The sequence below is a fragment of the Camelus dromedarius genome, chromosome X (genome assembly GCF_036321535.1).
Source record: "Camelus dromedarius isolate mCamDro1 chromosome X, mCamDro1.pat, whole genome shotgun sequence".
NCBI lineage: Eukaryota > Metazoa > Chordata > Mammalia > Artiodactyla > Camelidae > Camelus > Camelus dromedarius.
The window spans coordinates 74,076,538-74,083,413 of record NC_087472.1 but is presented as its reverse complement, the minus strand read 5'-3'; the positions used below and the strand labels follow the sequence as shown (position 1 = coordinate 74,083,413).

The following is a 6,876-nucleotide window of genomic DNA, read 5'->3' as shown; positions in this document are numbered from 1 at the left end:
GTGCTTGGATGACTAGAGAAGCTCCTTTAATATTTCTTGTAAAGCTGGTTTGGAGGTGCTGAATTCTTTTAATTTTTGTTTATCTGTGAATCTTTTGATTTCTCCATCAAGTCTAAATGAGAGCCTTGCTGGATAAATTATTTTTGGCTGTAACTTTTTCCCTTTCAGCACTTTAAATATATTATGCCACTCACTTCTGACCTGAAGGGTTTCTGCTGAAAATCAGCTGATTGCCTTATGAGAGTTCCTTTGTATGTTATTTGTTGCTTTTGTCTTGCTGATTTTAATAATCTCTCCTTATCCTTAATTTTTGTGAATTTGATTAGTATGTGCCTTGGTGTATTCCTCTTTGGGTTGATCCTGTGTGGGACTCTCTGGGCTTCCTGGACTTGGGTGATTGTTTCCTTTCCCCAGTTAGGGAAGTTTTCAGTTAGTATCTCTTCAAAAAATTTCTCAGGACCTTTCTCCCTTTCTTCATTTTTGGGACCCCTATAATGCAAATATTAGTGTGCTTCATATTGTCCCAGAGTTCTCCTAAATTATCTTCATTTGTTTTCATTCTTTTTTCTTTTTTCTGTTCTTCAATATTGATTTCCACTCTTCTGTCTTCTAGCTCACTAATGTCCTCTTCTCACTTCTGCCTCATTTAGTCTATTCTTAGTTCCTTCTAGTGTGTTATTCATTTCAATAATTTATTCTTCAACTCTGTGTATTCTTTATATTTTCCAGCTCTTTGCTATAAACTTCACTCTGTGCATCTTTACTTCTCTTGAGTTCTCTGAATATCTTCATCATCATTCTAAACTCTTTCTCAGATAAATTGCCTATCTCCTTGTCACTTATTTTTTCTTCTGTGATTTTATCTTGTGCCTTGTCCTGGAGGAAGTTCCTCTGCCACCTCATTTTGTCTGTCTTTCTCTTTGTGTTTTTAGATAGGCTAGTTATGATTCTTGACCTTGGAGAAGTGGCCCTCTGTGGGAGATGCCCTGTGTGTCCCAGCAGTACACTCCTCTCTTGTCACCCAAGGGGCAGGGTTGCGTTGGTCCCAGTATAGAGTCTGGCCTGTGTTTTTGGATTCCTTCCATAGGCTTGGGACTATCATTTTCTTATTTCTGATATCTGCCCCCTGGTGGATGAGACCGCCAGAGGCTTATGTAGATTTCCTGGCAGGAGGGGTCAGTGTCTGCCCACTGCTGGGTGAAGCTTGGTGCTGGACTTCTGATGGATGGAGCCCTACCTAGAGGCATTTGTGGTTCAGAATGTCTCCTGATGGGTGAGGCTGTGTTTCCACCCAGTGTGTTGTTTGGCCTGAGAGTTCCTAGTCCTTAAGCCTACAGGCTGTTGGGTGGGCCTAGGTCTTGGTGCTACTGACCCAATCAAGAAATCAGCTTCCAGGGAAGCTCATTTAGGTGAACACTCCCAGAATACCTGTCACCAGCTTCTGTGTCCCCTGGATGATCTGTAGCACTCCCCTAACTCCCCAGGAGAACTTCCAAAACCAGCAGGTAATTCTGGCCCAGGTTCCTATGCAATCACTGTCTCTGCCCCTGGACCTGGGTCATGCGAGATCCCTATGTGCTTCCCAAGAGAGTTAAGTCTCTGTCTCTCCCAGTCCTGTGGAGCTCCTTAAGTTAAGCCCCACTGGCCCTCAAACCCAGATGTCCTGGGGTCTCCTCCTCCCACTGCTGGAACCCTGGTCTGGGGAGTCTGACATGTGGCTCAGAACTCTCACTCTTATGGGAGCACCTCTGTGACTTAGTTGTTCTTCAGCTTTTGGGTTGCCCACCAGGGGTGTATGGGGCCCAACTATATAGTGAGCACACCCCTCCTACCTTCCTGTTGTGGTTCTCTTTCAATGCTTCCAGTTGAAGCAGATCTTTCTTGCTAGGCACCAGTCTTTTTTCTCAATGACCGTTCAAAAGTTGGTTGTGGTTTTGTTGTAGCTGCAAGGAGAGGCAAGTTCTCGGTCCTACTACTCCACCATCTTGACTGGAAATCCTATTCCTTTCTTTTTATTTTTGTTTATCCTTTTTTGGATTGATGATTTTCAGTTGTATTGTGCTTGAGTTCTGTTCTTTTTGGTTTTTGTGTCTCAATTCTATGCTTTTATTTGTGGGTACCTTGTTTTTCAAGTATGTTAACCTGTTACTATATCTACTTGCTTTGAGTGATCATCATGTAGGTCGAACACATTCTAAGAAAAGGGAAAAAATCTACATTTTTTACTCACTTCCCCCACATTTTATAATTTTTGATGTCCTCTTTGAAATCTTCATGTTTATTCTTTTGCTGTTCATTGTAGTTGTCATTGCATTTACAGTTGTGATATTCTCTTCTCTATAGATTCTTGCTTCTGCTCTATTTAGAGAAGACCTTTCAATATTTCTTTTAGGATAGGTTAGTATTGCTGAATTCTTTTAGTTTTTGCTTGTCTGGGAAGTTCTTTATCTCTCCAATTCTAAATGACAATCTTGCTGGGTAGAATATCTACATTTTCGATTTCAAACTCCTTCTCCTCCTCCTCCTAGTCTCTTTCTCCTGAAAACCAGCGTGGAACAGTCAACTTACCTGATGCTCTTATAGATCCATTTGGTCTTCCCTCTTTTAAAAAAGAATATACTTATTTATTTATTGAAGTATTATTGACCTACAACACTGTGTTAGTTCCAGATGTACAACATAGTGATATGATATTTCTCTATGTTATAAAAAGATCACCACAAACCTAGTTACAATATGTCACCATACAAAGCTATTACAATATTACTATTTCCCCCATGTTGTATGTTTCATCCCCATGATTCCTTTATTTTGTAAGTGAAAGTTTGTACCTCTTAATCTCCCTAACCTATGTCACTCATCCTACTACCATCCCTCCCCTCCAGGAACCACTTGTTTTCTGTATCTGTGAGACTTTCTGCTTTGCTATATTTATTTGTTTTGTGTTTTAGAGTCCATATATAACTTAAATCATCTTTCTCTGCCTGTCTTATTTCATTTAGCCTACCCTTTTGGTCCATCCGTGTTGTCATAAATGGCAAGACTTTATTTTTTATGGCTAATATTTTATTGCATATATGTATACCACTTCTTTTTTTAAAAACATTTTTATTGAGTTATAGTCATTTTACAATGTTGTGTCAAATTCCAGTGTAGAGCACACTTTTTCAGTTATACATGAACATACTACCACTTCTTTGTCTATTTATCTATCCATGGGCACTTAGGTTGATTCCATATCTTAGTTAATGTAAATAAGACTGCAGTAAGCATAGGGGTAATATATTTTTTCTATTTAGTGTTTTTATTTTCTTTACAAAATTCCCCAGGAGTAGAATTGCTGGATTGAATGGTATTTCTATTTTTAGTTTTTTTGAGAAACTTCCATACTGTTTTCAACAGTGATTGCACCAATTTACATTCCTAACCAACACTGCATGAAGGTTCCCTTTTCTCCACATCCTAGCCAACATTTGTTTTTTGTTGTCTTTTTGATGATAGCCATTCTGACAGGTGTGAGGTGTTTTTCATTGTGTTTTGGTTTGCATTTTCCTGATGATTAGTGGTGTTGAACATCTTTTATGTGTCTGTTGGCCATCTGTATGTCTTCTTTCAAAAAATGTGTATTCAATTCCTTTGTCCAATTTTTAATTGAGTTTGGATTTTTTGATATTGAGTTGTATGAATTCTTTATATATTTTAGATATTAGCCACTTATTGGATACATCATTTTCAAATATCTTCTCCCATTCAGTTGCTACCTTTCCATTTTGTTAATATTTTCCTTTGCTGTACACAAAAGCTTTTTATTTTGATGCATTCCCATTTGTTTATTTTTGCTTTTGTTTCCCTTGCCTGAGGAGATATATCCAAAAAAAAATTATTAAGACTGATGTCAAAGAACATTCTGCCTATGTTTTCTTGTAGAAGTTTTATGGTTTCAGGTCTTATATTTAAGTTTTTAGTCCATTTGGAATTTATTTTTGTGTGTAGTGTGAGAGAGTAGGCCAGTTTGATTTTGTATGCATATAGTTTTCCAAACACCATTTACTGAAGAGGCTGTCTTTTTCCCATTGTATATTCTTTCCTCCTTTGTCATAGATGAATTGACCATATGGATTCATTTCTGTGCTCTCTATTCTGTTCTATTCATCTGTGCATCTGTTTTTGTGCCAGTACCATACTGTTTTGATTACTGTAGTTTTGCAGTATATATTTTCCTTATGAATATCAAAAGACACTTTACTGTTCTTATCACTTAGAAAATGTTAGGAGCTTTGTACAAGAAATGGGATGAAAGCTGTATATTTCTTGTTATAAATTATCATACTGTAAAGGCCAATTTAAGGCTCTATTTAAATATTGGTTATTTTTTTCCTTCTGAGGAATAAGTCAGTCTGTTTTCAATAGGGAGGAGAAAAATGTAGCTTCTCATTTTCTTCTGAGACTGCTATTTTAATGAGTCTCATCATTTTACAATAAATATTTTGCCTTTGAGAATAGTTATAAAGCATATTATTACATAGAATACTTTACACACGATAAGGAATGTTCACCTATTTTCTTGTTTGATTTTGGTCAAAATTTTGTGATGTGACCACAGATGTGAAAACTGAGTCTGAAAGATGTAAACTAATTGCCACAATCTATTTAGCAGCAAGAGAGAAGTGAGTTTTGCAACCAACTCTTCTCAAAACAAGATTATTAAATAATTTATAGCCAATATGTTTTAAATAATACTTTTCTTCTTTTTTGCAATGGATTTATTGCAGGACACAGGTATCATGAAAACCACCTCTAAATCTAAGCCAACTTAGGAAAGGAGAAAACTCATATCAACATTGTGATCATTGGACATGTAGATTCAGGCAAGTCTAGCACCGCTGGCCATTTGATCTATAAATATGATGGGATTGACAAAAGAACCATTGAAAAGTTTGAGAAGGAGGCTGCTGAGATGGGAAAGGGCTTTTTCAAGTATGCCTGAAATTAAAAGTTAAACGTGACAGTAGTATCACCATTGATATCTCCCTGTAAATATTCGAGACCAGCAAGTATTATGTGACCATCATTGATGCCCCAGGACACATAGACTTTATCAGAAACATGATTACAGGCATATCTCAGGCTTACTGTGTTGTCCTGATTGTTGCTGCTGCATTGGTGAATTTGAAGCAGGTATCTCCAAGAATGGGCAGACCCGTGATCATGCCCTCTGGCTTATACTCTGGGTGTGAAACAACTAATTACTGGCATTAACAAAATGAATTCTACTAAGCCATGCTGTAGCCAGAAGAGATACAAGAAAAATTTTAAGGAAGTCAGCACCTACATTAAGAAAATTGGCTTAACCCTGACACAGTAGCATTTGTGCCAATTTCTGGCTGGAACAGTGACAACATGCTGGAGTCAAGTGCTAACATGCCTTGATTCAAGGGATGGAAAGTAACCCATAAAGATGGCAATGCTAATGGAACCATGTTGCTTGAAGTTCTGGACTGCATCCTGCCACCAGCTTGTCCAACTGACAAGCCTCTGTGTCTGCCACTCCAGGAAGTCTACAAGATTAGTGGAGACTGGTGTTCTCAAACTTGCCATGGTGGTCACCTTTGCTCCAGTCAATGTTACAATTGAAGTAAAGTCTGTTGAAATGCACCATGAAACTTCGAGTGAAGCCTTCCCTGGGGACAGTGTGGGGCTTCAATGTCAAGGATGTGCCTGTGAAGAATATGTGTCATGGCATTGTGGCTGGTGACAGCTAAAAAGATCCACTAAAGGAAGCAGCTGGCTTCACAGCTCAGGTGATTTCCTTGAACAATCCAGGCTAGATGAGTGCTGAATATGCATCTGTGCTGGGTTGATGCACAGCTCACATTGCTTGCAAGTTTGCTGAACTGAAGGAGAAGATTGATCATCATTCTGGGAAAAAGCTGGAAAATGGCCCCAAGTTCTTGAAATCTGGTGAAGCTGCCATCATTGACATGGTTCCTGGCAAGCCCATATGTGTTGAAAGCTTTTTCTAACTATCCTCTTCTGGGCTATTTTGCTGTCAGTGACGTGAGACAGATGGTTGCTGTGGGTGTTATCAATACAATGGACAAAAATGTGCCTAGAACTAGCTGGCAAGGTCACCAAGTCTACCCAGAAAGCTCAGAAGGCTAAATGAATATTATTCCCAGTACCTGCCACCCCAGTCTTAATCAGTGGTGGAAGAACGGTCTCTGAACTGTTTGTTTTCATTGGCCATTTAAGTTTAATAGTAAAAGACTCATTAATGATAACAATGCATTGTAAAACCTTCAGAAGGAAAGGAGAATATTTAGTGGACCATTTGTTTTGTGTGTGGCAGTTTTAACTTATTAGTTTTGAAAATAAGTGTTTTTTTAATGGAAACAACTTGATCAAAAATCTGTCATAGAATTTTAAGACCCATTAAAACAAAGTTTAATGAGGAAAAAATGACTTTTCTACTTTTTTTGTACTATCTTAAATAAAGATCTATTCCATTGTTCTGCTAAATTATCTATTCATGAATTTTCTCCTAAAGAAAGCTTTATCTTGTTACCTTTTTCCCACTCCATTAAATTGATAGAATTCTCAATATTTACAATTAACCAATTAGATATATAGAAAGTAAAGTATTTTAAATGTTAGGTCCTAAAGACTGTAGGATATATCATTGATGATTCTTTGCTTTTTTTTTTGCTTCAAAACCCAGAATTTTATAACTGGCATAAACACTTCCATTGCATCAAAAACAACAAAATACCTAGAAATAAACTTAACCAAGGAGGTTACCTATACTCTGAAAACTGCAAAACACTGATGAAGGAAATTGAAGATGACACAAAGAAAGATGTCTATACAGGCCTTCTG

At 37.5% G+C, this 6,876-nt stretch overlaps 1 pseudogene; it reads left to right on the top strand.

Moving 5' to 3' along the window:
• The first annotated feature begins 4,819 nt into the window (after positions 1–4,819).
• Positions 4,820–6,341, top strand: LOC105103258 (elongation factor 1-alpha 1-like; annotated as a pseudogene).
• The last annotated feature ends 535 nt before the right edge of the window (positions 6,342–6,876 follow it).